Source organism: Thunnus maccoyii, chromosome 18, assembly GCF_910596095.1.
Source record: "Thunnus maccoyii chromosome 18, fThuMac1.1, whole genome shotgun sequence".
NCBI lineage: Eukaryota > Metazoa > Chordata > Actinopteri > Scombriformes > Scombridae > Thunnus > Thunnus maccoyii.
The window spans coordinates 6609384-6617330 of NC_056550.1; positions in this window are offsets into that span (position 1 = coordinate 6609384).

Genomic DNA, 7947 nt, shown 5'->3' on the forward strand with positions numbered 1-7947 from the left:
ACAGTGAGCGTCAACTCGTAATGGTTAAAGTGACACAAGTCTGCTTTAAGAGTTCACTGGAAAACCTCCCTGTCACTCCTATTAAAAAGTCAAAGGAATGATAGAGGAGAGAGAGGGGGAAAAGGTGAGCAATAGCAGGTGAGAAACAGATCGAAAAGTTCAAAAACAAGCCAGTGGAAATTCAAAAGAAGACAGAGATGATAGACTGGGAGTAAAAAAGGAAAGAGAGAGTGATTTAAGGTACATGCATGGAGCCAGGGAAATACTGTATTAGGCAATGAGACAAGAGGAAGAACATGATAGCAGTGTGAGGTCAGTGGAACAAAAGCGGCTCACTTTTCACATCCAGTTGTTCACCACAAGGAGCACAACATCGTGAGCCAAGCAGAAAAGTGGTGGTCTTACCGTAAGGAAAGCTTTGAAAAACAGTGTGTTTATACATGAGGGAAGCAGAGAGGAGGGGGAGAGGAAGACAGGTGTGGGGTGTTTGTTCAGGAGAGCCCCTGCCACACCTGCCGCGACACTCCTCTCAGATGGGGACACAACTCTTACTCTTTATATGGTACAGCCTCTAAACACACATAAATATTAAGATTTTTGATTTTTGGCCAGGTACAGCGGATACAGGATCCATTTGGCCAAGGTGTCTGATCTTTAATGAGACTGGATTTATGTCATTTGAGGAAGTTAAAGCTGCACATGGACTACTAACAAATTTTTTTAACACATCTTCAGCTTCAAAGCTTTATTATGCCAAAGTAATGTTACAGCCTGAAGCTTCCTCCTCTGTCCACGTGAGAAAATATCACTCTGGACTCCTTAAATGCAAGGGAACAGGTGTATTTATATGTAAACACTATGTAAGGGACCGTACAAAAGTTATAAGGAACTGGTGAGGGGGTCAAAAAAGTGTGAGGGCATCGCAAGTTTTTTTTCTTTTGGCTGAAGGTAGAGTAGGGTGTACATAGGTGGCACACAGTTAACATTCCATTAAAATATAATATGATAAGATAATAATGTTTAAATTGGGGTACAGGATTATACAAGTTGTACCATTTTGAGGGGAGGGTGTTGCATCTTATTTCTATGAAGAGGGTTAAAAGAAAACATGACCGTAATAACCCTGAGCAGGGCATTACTTTTTACAAAGTGAAACATAAGGTACAGCTCCTTTCACCACCCCAATAATTTTTGGACAGTCCCTTAAAGTATACAAGAGTCCTCGAACAATATCCTGCAGGCTCAGAGAAATGATTTGCAAGAGAACCTATAACAGGAAGAATGGTCAGAGGCTTGTTCATTGGCCTAAAGTCAAACAGTGAATTTGACATTATTACAGTTTAAGTGGATAAGCAGTATCCAGCAGTGTATTACTCCAAACATGGTGCATTATCTTAACCCTAACATTTCAAACTTATGCATTATAGATACATTGCACATGGGGTCTGTCTTTCACTGCCAGTGGGAGTGTCCAAAGATAATTTGCTTTTGGGAGAAGATTTTTCAGTTATCGGTAGATTTGGTTCCTCTTAGCCCCAAACTTTGTCCTTTAAATGTTTATCCTGAGGGCTCGGTGACCTCAAGAAGTAAAAGTTCTTTAATCAATATTTAATTGTTGGAATATTTAATTGTTGGAAGCCAAACAATGTAGTTCATGGGATGACTTGTTGTCTTGCTTCAGAAGAAATATAGTACACTTTTTTTTTACAAAAAATAAGCTTGATAAGTTTTGAAAAATCTGAAGCTTTTTTTTATTATTACCATAATGGAATTGGATGACTTTTTGACTGTAGTTTAGGCTGTGCTGTTTTACTAACACCATTATCAGGTCAAACTTTTAATGTGTCCAGTATTTTGGTTCATGATCAAATACCTGCAAAACTAATAACGCTCCCATCGCCCTTAGCTGTTCTTTGTATTTAGTGCTACTTTGTTATTAATACTGAATAGCAGATGTAAGGATGCTAACATGCTATACTAAGTTGGTGAGCATGATAAATATTATATCAGCTTAATATCAACATGTTAGCATTGTCACATGTGAGCATGTTAGCATGCTGACTTTAGGTATAGTGGTGCTTTGAGTTAAATACCAAGTGCAGCCTCACAGAGCCGCTAGCATGGCTGCTTATTTTTTACCTTCCTTTTTCTGCTGTATCCTATGGGGGTTTTTTTAAACCACTGTTATTGTTATTAATATGTTTATGTTGTTTTTTTTTATCTACCATGTTCATCTCTAGGATCAAGGAGTGAGTTCACTGACACATTGCAATATTATACTGTACTGTATGTTTTATTGTTGTCTGGGCTTGTGCCTTGACAACTGTTCTTTCTGAAAATTGCAATAAAAATGTGGGGGTTTTTTATTTTAAAAAAGCAATAAAAAAGTTGTGGATAGTAATAAATTTGTTCTGTTATCACTCATATATAATTTATCATTGTCATTATCTTAGCGTGTGTGTGTGTGTGTGTGTGTGTGTGTGTGTGTGTGTGTGTGTGTGTGCAGCATGGACAGCTATGCAGCCTGTTCCAAAACAGAGAAGAAAGGGGAAAGAAAAACAAGCAAATAGAGAGAGTTTAGGAGAGTGCCGGTAAGGAAGGATGAGAGGAGGGGGGCAAGGAATTTAAGTCCCAAAGTTATTTTTAAACCAAGAACAGGAACTCTACTGTTGACTTCCCAAACACTCAGACATAGATCGGCATAAGACTGGAGCTGGGAAGAGGAGACAGGGAGGGCATACACACACACACACACACACTCATACAGCTGTCAGGTGTGTCATCCTAGGCATGTGTCTACATCTACACACATGCATCCCTCGAAACACATTTCAGTCAACACATACCGATGCTGATACACATTTGCTTTATTTCATGCCCACAAATTTGCACTGTCATGTGGCCACATATTCACGTTCATGTAAATACAGCCTATAACTCTGTGTTTTAAAACATTCATACCCTCAAACCCTTAATGAAAGAAGAGAGAGGCATTCATTTGAACTTCTATTTGTATTCCTTGTTTTCTGGTATACATATGTATATTGCATTTAGTCTAATTGACTATAATCAAGACATGGTGTACATAAGGAACAGACAGTCAGAATATGTCAATTACAGGCCAGGGGTAAGCGCAGACAGAAAGAGAGGAATCACAACATTTAAAAAAAGATGACAGACCAGCAGAAGAACGTGAGGAGACTAAAAAATCACTGAGGATACAGTTTCACACTAATTGAAATAAATACAAGGTCATCAACTGTAATCATCTTCTTGGCACAATCTGCCCAACAACAGGCTTTATGCTGTGTGCTTTTCCACCGGGTATGCTGTTATTATCGAATAAAGACGTTGGGCTTTATAGGGAGTGAGCTGGGACAAAACTCACACACAAAGGCGGGGAGGGAGCGTTCTGTGTACGCAATGAACACACACCCTTCCATTCATGTGTGCTTTGTCAGGGGCTGTTATGAAACCTCAGCTTCATCAATGGCTGTTGTATTCCCAACTGCAGGCTTGTGCAGCCAGGAAACAAGTAAGGATGCAGAGCAGAGAGAATTAAAGGCCACAAGAGGAGAGTGATCAGGTGCAACAGTTACAGCAATCCTGAGAAGTCGTTATCTGTTAGGAGACACGCAGTACAGTTTGCTCTGCGTCACAGAGTATCACTTCCTCTTGACCTTTAGGCCAGGTCAGTTCTTTCGGTGACGAGCGAGGTCGGCCTTAGCACGCACTCCGGGTCCCGGCGCTCCTGATGGGGTCAAAGGAAACTGGGTCACCTGTACCTGTTCGTCAGTGGATATGCATCTTACTGATGCTGCCCACCCCGCCAACCACCCAAGGGAAGGTCACGCCCTCCTCCCTGGACCCCCTCCCCTCTCTCTCCTGCGCCTTTGCCCTCCCCTCAACTCCAAGGTGTCACAGAGAGCACCCTTGTTCTAGCCCTCTCCTCCTTTCCACTGGGACCCCTCAAAAATCCCAGATATCCCTGCAATTTCCGGTGCAATGTTTATTTGGCGGAAAGAGGGCTGGGGGGTGAGCTGCCTTAAAAAAAGAGCCCCACTCACAAACAGTTTGGGCTGCGTTCGAGGGTAAACATGTGCAGGAGGGGCGAGCGGTAAGAGGGACTGAGGCTTGTGTGTTCTGGTCCTGACACACAGATCCCACCTCAGCCAGGACACAGAGTACTGCTCTGTTCAGGCCCCAACGGCCACAGTCTAATAAGCACCCCCCACACACACACCTCCTGTCTGCTCACTGGACAGCTCCCTCTGCTGGAGAAATGAGGACATGACATGAAAAAACAGGGTAGGACAAACACAACCAAGTGACTCAAATAAACATCTCTAAACACTGAAATAACAAGTGGGTCTTGTTAAGTAATTTCATGCAACATGATAATAATACAAGGTGTTTGTGCTATTTGCCTTCCTCTATGTATACTCTAGGACTACAAAATATGAACAATTGATATAATAATGCAAATAGATTGAGCAACTACTCTTAAAAGCTGCACAGTGTGTTGCACAGATACTGCACCTGATGGCATTAGACTGTACATTTCTTGTTTAATGTAATTAAAAGTAGATTAAATGCATGTACAAGGGAACAATCAAGATGGAATGAATGAATGTATTAGATAACAGATGTTTTATCTTCGAAATGAGAGCCAGAGAAAACAGAACATAACATAAATCTGAAACACAGCCAGAACCTCTAGACCTGAGGAAGTCAGTGGTCTTCCTTCTTTGGCTGGTCGACAGCATCTCACTTCCTCCTTGACGTGAGTGGCTGCAACGGTGGTACAGGTAGGGAGCGGATGGGGGCATTTGGGTAAGTACAAGGTGAGGGTGGGGGGGAGTTTTTGGGAAGCAGGAGGGGCACATGTAGGAGGGTCTCTGACTGACAGATGGGAGGTAGGAAATGGGGGCGTCTGTCTCTCCTGTGGCTTGCCGCTGTGTCTGGCTCTCTGTGGCCCGTCACCCCCCTGCTGCACCTAGATACAAATAGCCGCTGCTGGTTGTTTGTAGTGATGGAGTGCTTCTCCTTGTTATCTGCAATGCCCAGACTTTGCAACCACTCGCAGAGCCTCACATCTTCTTCTTTCTCAGTGAGTGATGGCACTAAATATTTCTGTTTGCCTGCACAGTCCACCTTATAGCTCCTCCTTCTCCTCTTCTGCTGCTGCCGTTCTGTGATCACAGCATCCTCTGATGTCTGAAGTGGAGTCACCAATCTGCCCTGTCTGCCTTTGTTTCTGCCAGTGACTCTCTGCGATGGACAGAGGTGAGAAAACAGCTGTCTGTCCTGCTGTCTGCTTTGTGCCTGACGGCTTGCTGAGAGTAGAGACCATGAGTCTGCAAAAACACTTGACTTAAACACAGCTCTCCTGTGTAAATATGAGTCCACTTCAGGCTGCAGAGCAGTCAACACAGTGCTGGACTGAATACTTTCTGAGTGTACATCACTGCAACCCAGTGGACACATAATCGTACGAGCATGGTCGCCTGTCTGTATGTCCGTAAAGGTGTGTGTATCCGAGGCTTCAATAGTGTGTGTGTTTGCAGGCAGCACAGCTCTGGACCTGCAGAATATAGAACGGAGTCGTCGGTGTGGGGGCAGGCTGGCAGAAAGCCCGGGTGGTCCGATGCTGCGAAACAGCGGTGGAGGTCGAAGACTGGGAGGATGTCTCAAAACTCCAACTTTCCCCTGAGTGCTTTTATCCATCCTATTATTTGGGATGTGCTTCACAGCTGCCACTCAGATTTCCTCCTGTAGAGGAATAGATGGCTCACTCTCCCCATTCAAAATCATTTCTGTCCACAGATTCACAAGAGTCCAAAGGGAGGATGCACTGAAGTCACCAAAGCAATCTTCTTTACAACTTTACTTCTCTAAGAAATGATAAAAATGCCCAAATGGAAACTAGAGAGTAGAAACTAGAATCTTTGTGTATGTATCAGCCATACAACACAAAAGGAGACTGACTCTAACCTTACAAAAGGATGTTTGGTGGTGGTCAGGGCAAATGTCCATGCCTCTTTGTAGAAATGTACAGGTAAGTCAAAGAACCACAGCGTTTTCTCTGTTCTCCTTTGTTCTTCATCTGGTCCTAGACATGGTTTACCACAACAACTTGGAACATGGAACTTTTCCATCCGTGATCCTCCTTGTCCAGCGTGTATTTCAGTCTATCTGACTTTGAGCCTTGGATGACACCCATCTCTATTCCAAACAACCCACCCACCCACCTTCTCTCTCTTTTATCCTGATGCCCTCTTGGACATGAAAGGCACAGTGCATCGACCATGCTATTCCATCTCAATAAATCATGAACTAATAGTGAGGAGAGAGCAGATGTTATTCATTTACTGAAGAAGATTGGATCCACTCTCAACTAATTTATTGTGCATATGAATGATGGCATAAACAAAACCTAGCTTAGTTTAGCATAAAAAAGAAACAGTTGGCCTGGCTTGGTACAAAGGTTACAAAATCTGCCTACCAGCACCTCTAAAACTCACTAATTAATCTATCTCATTTGTTTAATCTATACAAAAACTGAAGTCTAAAAACAGAAACTGGTGGTTATATAAGCAACTATGTGCCAGACTATTTCTTGGCCTATACAGTATCTTCTTTGTACAATCTGTAAATAGCCTACTGTTGTTACATGCATTTCGTTTTTTGTACAGATTAAACAAACGTGACATAACATGTTAATAAGTGAGCTTTTGAGGTGCTAGAAGGCAGATTTTGTTATGTCCAGATATAGCCAGGCTAGGTTTTTCTCCCTTTTTCAAGTCCTTATGCTAAGCTAACTGGCTATTGCAGGTAGCTTCATATTTACTGTACAGACATGAGAGGAGCTTCTCATCTAACTCTCAGCAAGAAAGCAAATAAGCGTATTTACCAAAATGTCAAACTATTGCTTTAACTGCATGAACTATCAAAATATATTCATAAAATATCTTATTTATTTAATGTTTATTTTCATAGGGACAGTATGGACCAATGCCACATACCCCTGAGTCAAATAACAAAGATCACAATCTGTGTGGACACAAGCTGCACTTTATTTTGCAGTCATTCGGCATCTCCCTCATTATTCAATCAACACTCCACTATGAGTTACACTGAAATCATTGGTGGCACATGGGCAAAGGGAACCCATGTAAAGTCCAACTGATTTGACATTTAACTGAATGTCTAACATCATAACTAAAAAAAAAAGTGTTAAAAATTACATGGGTCATCATTACTTGAAGACACATGATATTAAATGGGAAGTTCCTGCTTAGATTTTCATTTATGCTATTCCAATCCAAAATAGTCCATTGCTGTCTCTTTGGTGGAAGCATCCCCAATCAGACCCAGTTCTTTTTGTAAAGGGTCACAAGCCAAAAAGGCTGATGGCCACTTATCACATTTGTTTTTTGTTTTTTTTTTAATGTAAAATCTTAATCTGAGAAGTAACTACAGCTGTCAAATAGGCTAAATGTAGCGGCATAAAAGGTACAGTTTTCCTCTGAAATGTAGTGCAGTGGAAGTATAAAGTAGCATAAAATGGAAATACTCAAGTAAAATACTACAAATGAGGTACCTCAAAACTGAACTTAAGTACAGTACTTGAGTAAATGTGCTTAGCTACTTTCCACCACTGACAATACTACATGTCCAAATTGTTTTCAAGGATGAATTTAAAGTTAAAGGACAGGTTCACAGTTTTTCAAGTCTGTCCTAAAACAACAGTCAGGTGCCCAAATGAACACTGACACATGTTTTTCTTGCTGTAATCATTTTTCTTGCTCATTAAGAGATTCCATCCTAATTCACTTTCAGTATAAGTGATGGGGGAAAAAATCCAGTCTTCCATCTGTGCAAAAATGTATGTAAAAGTTTATTTGAACCTAATAAAGGGGATCTTCTACTGGTCAATATGAAGAG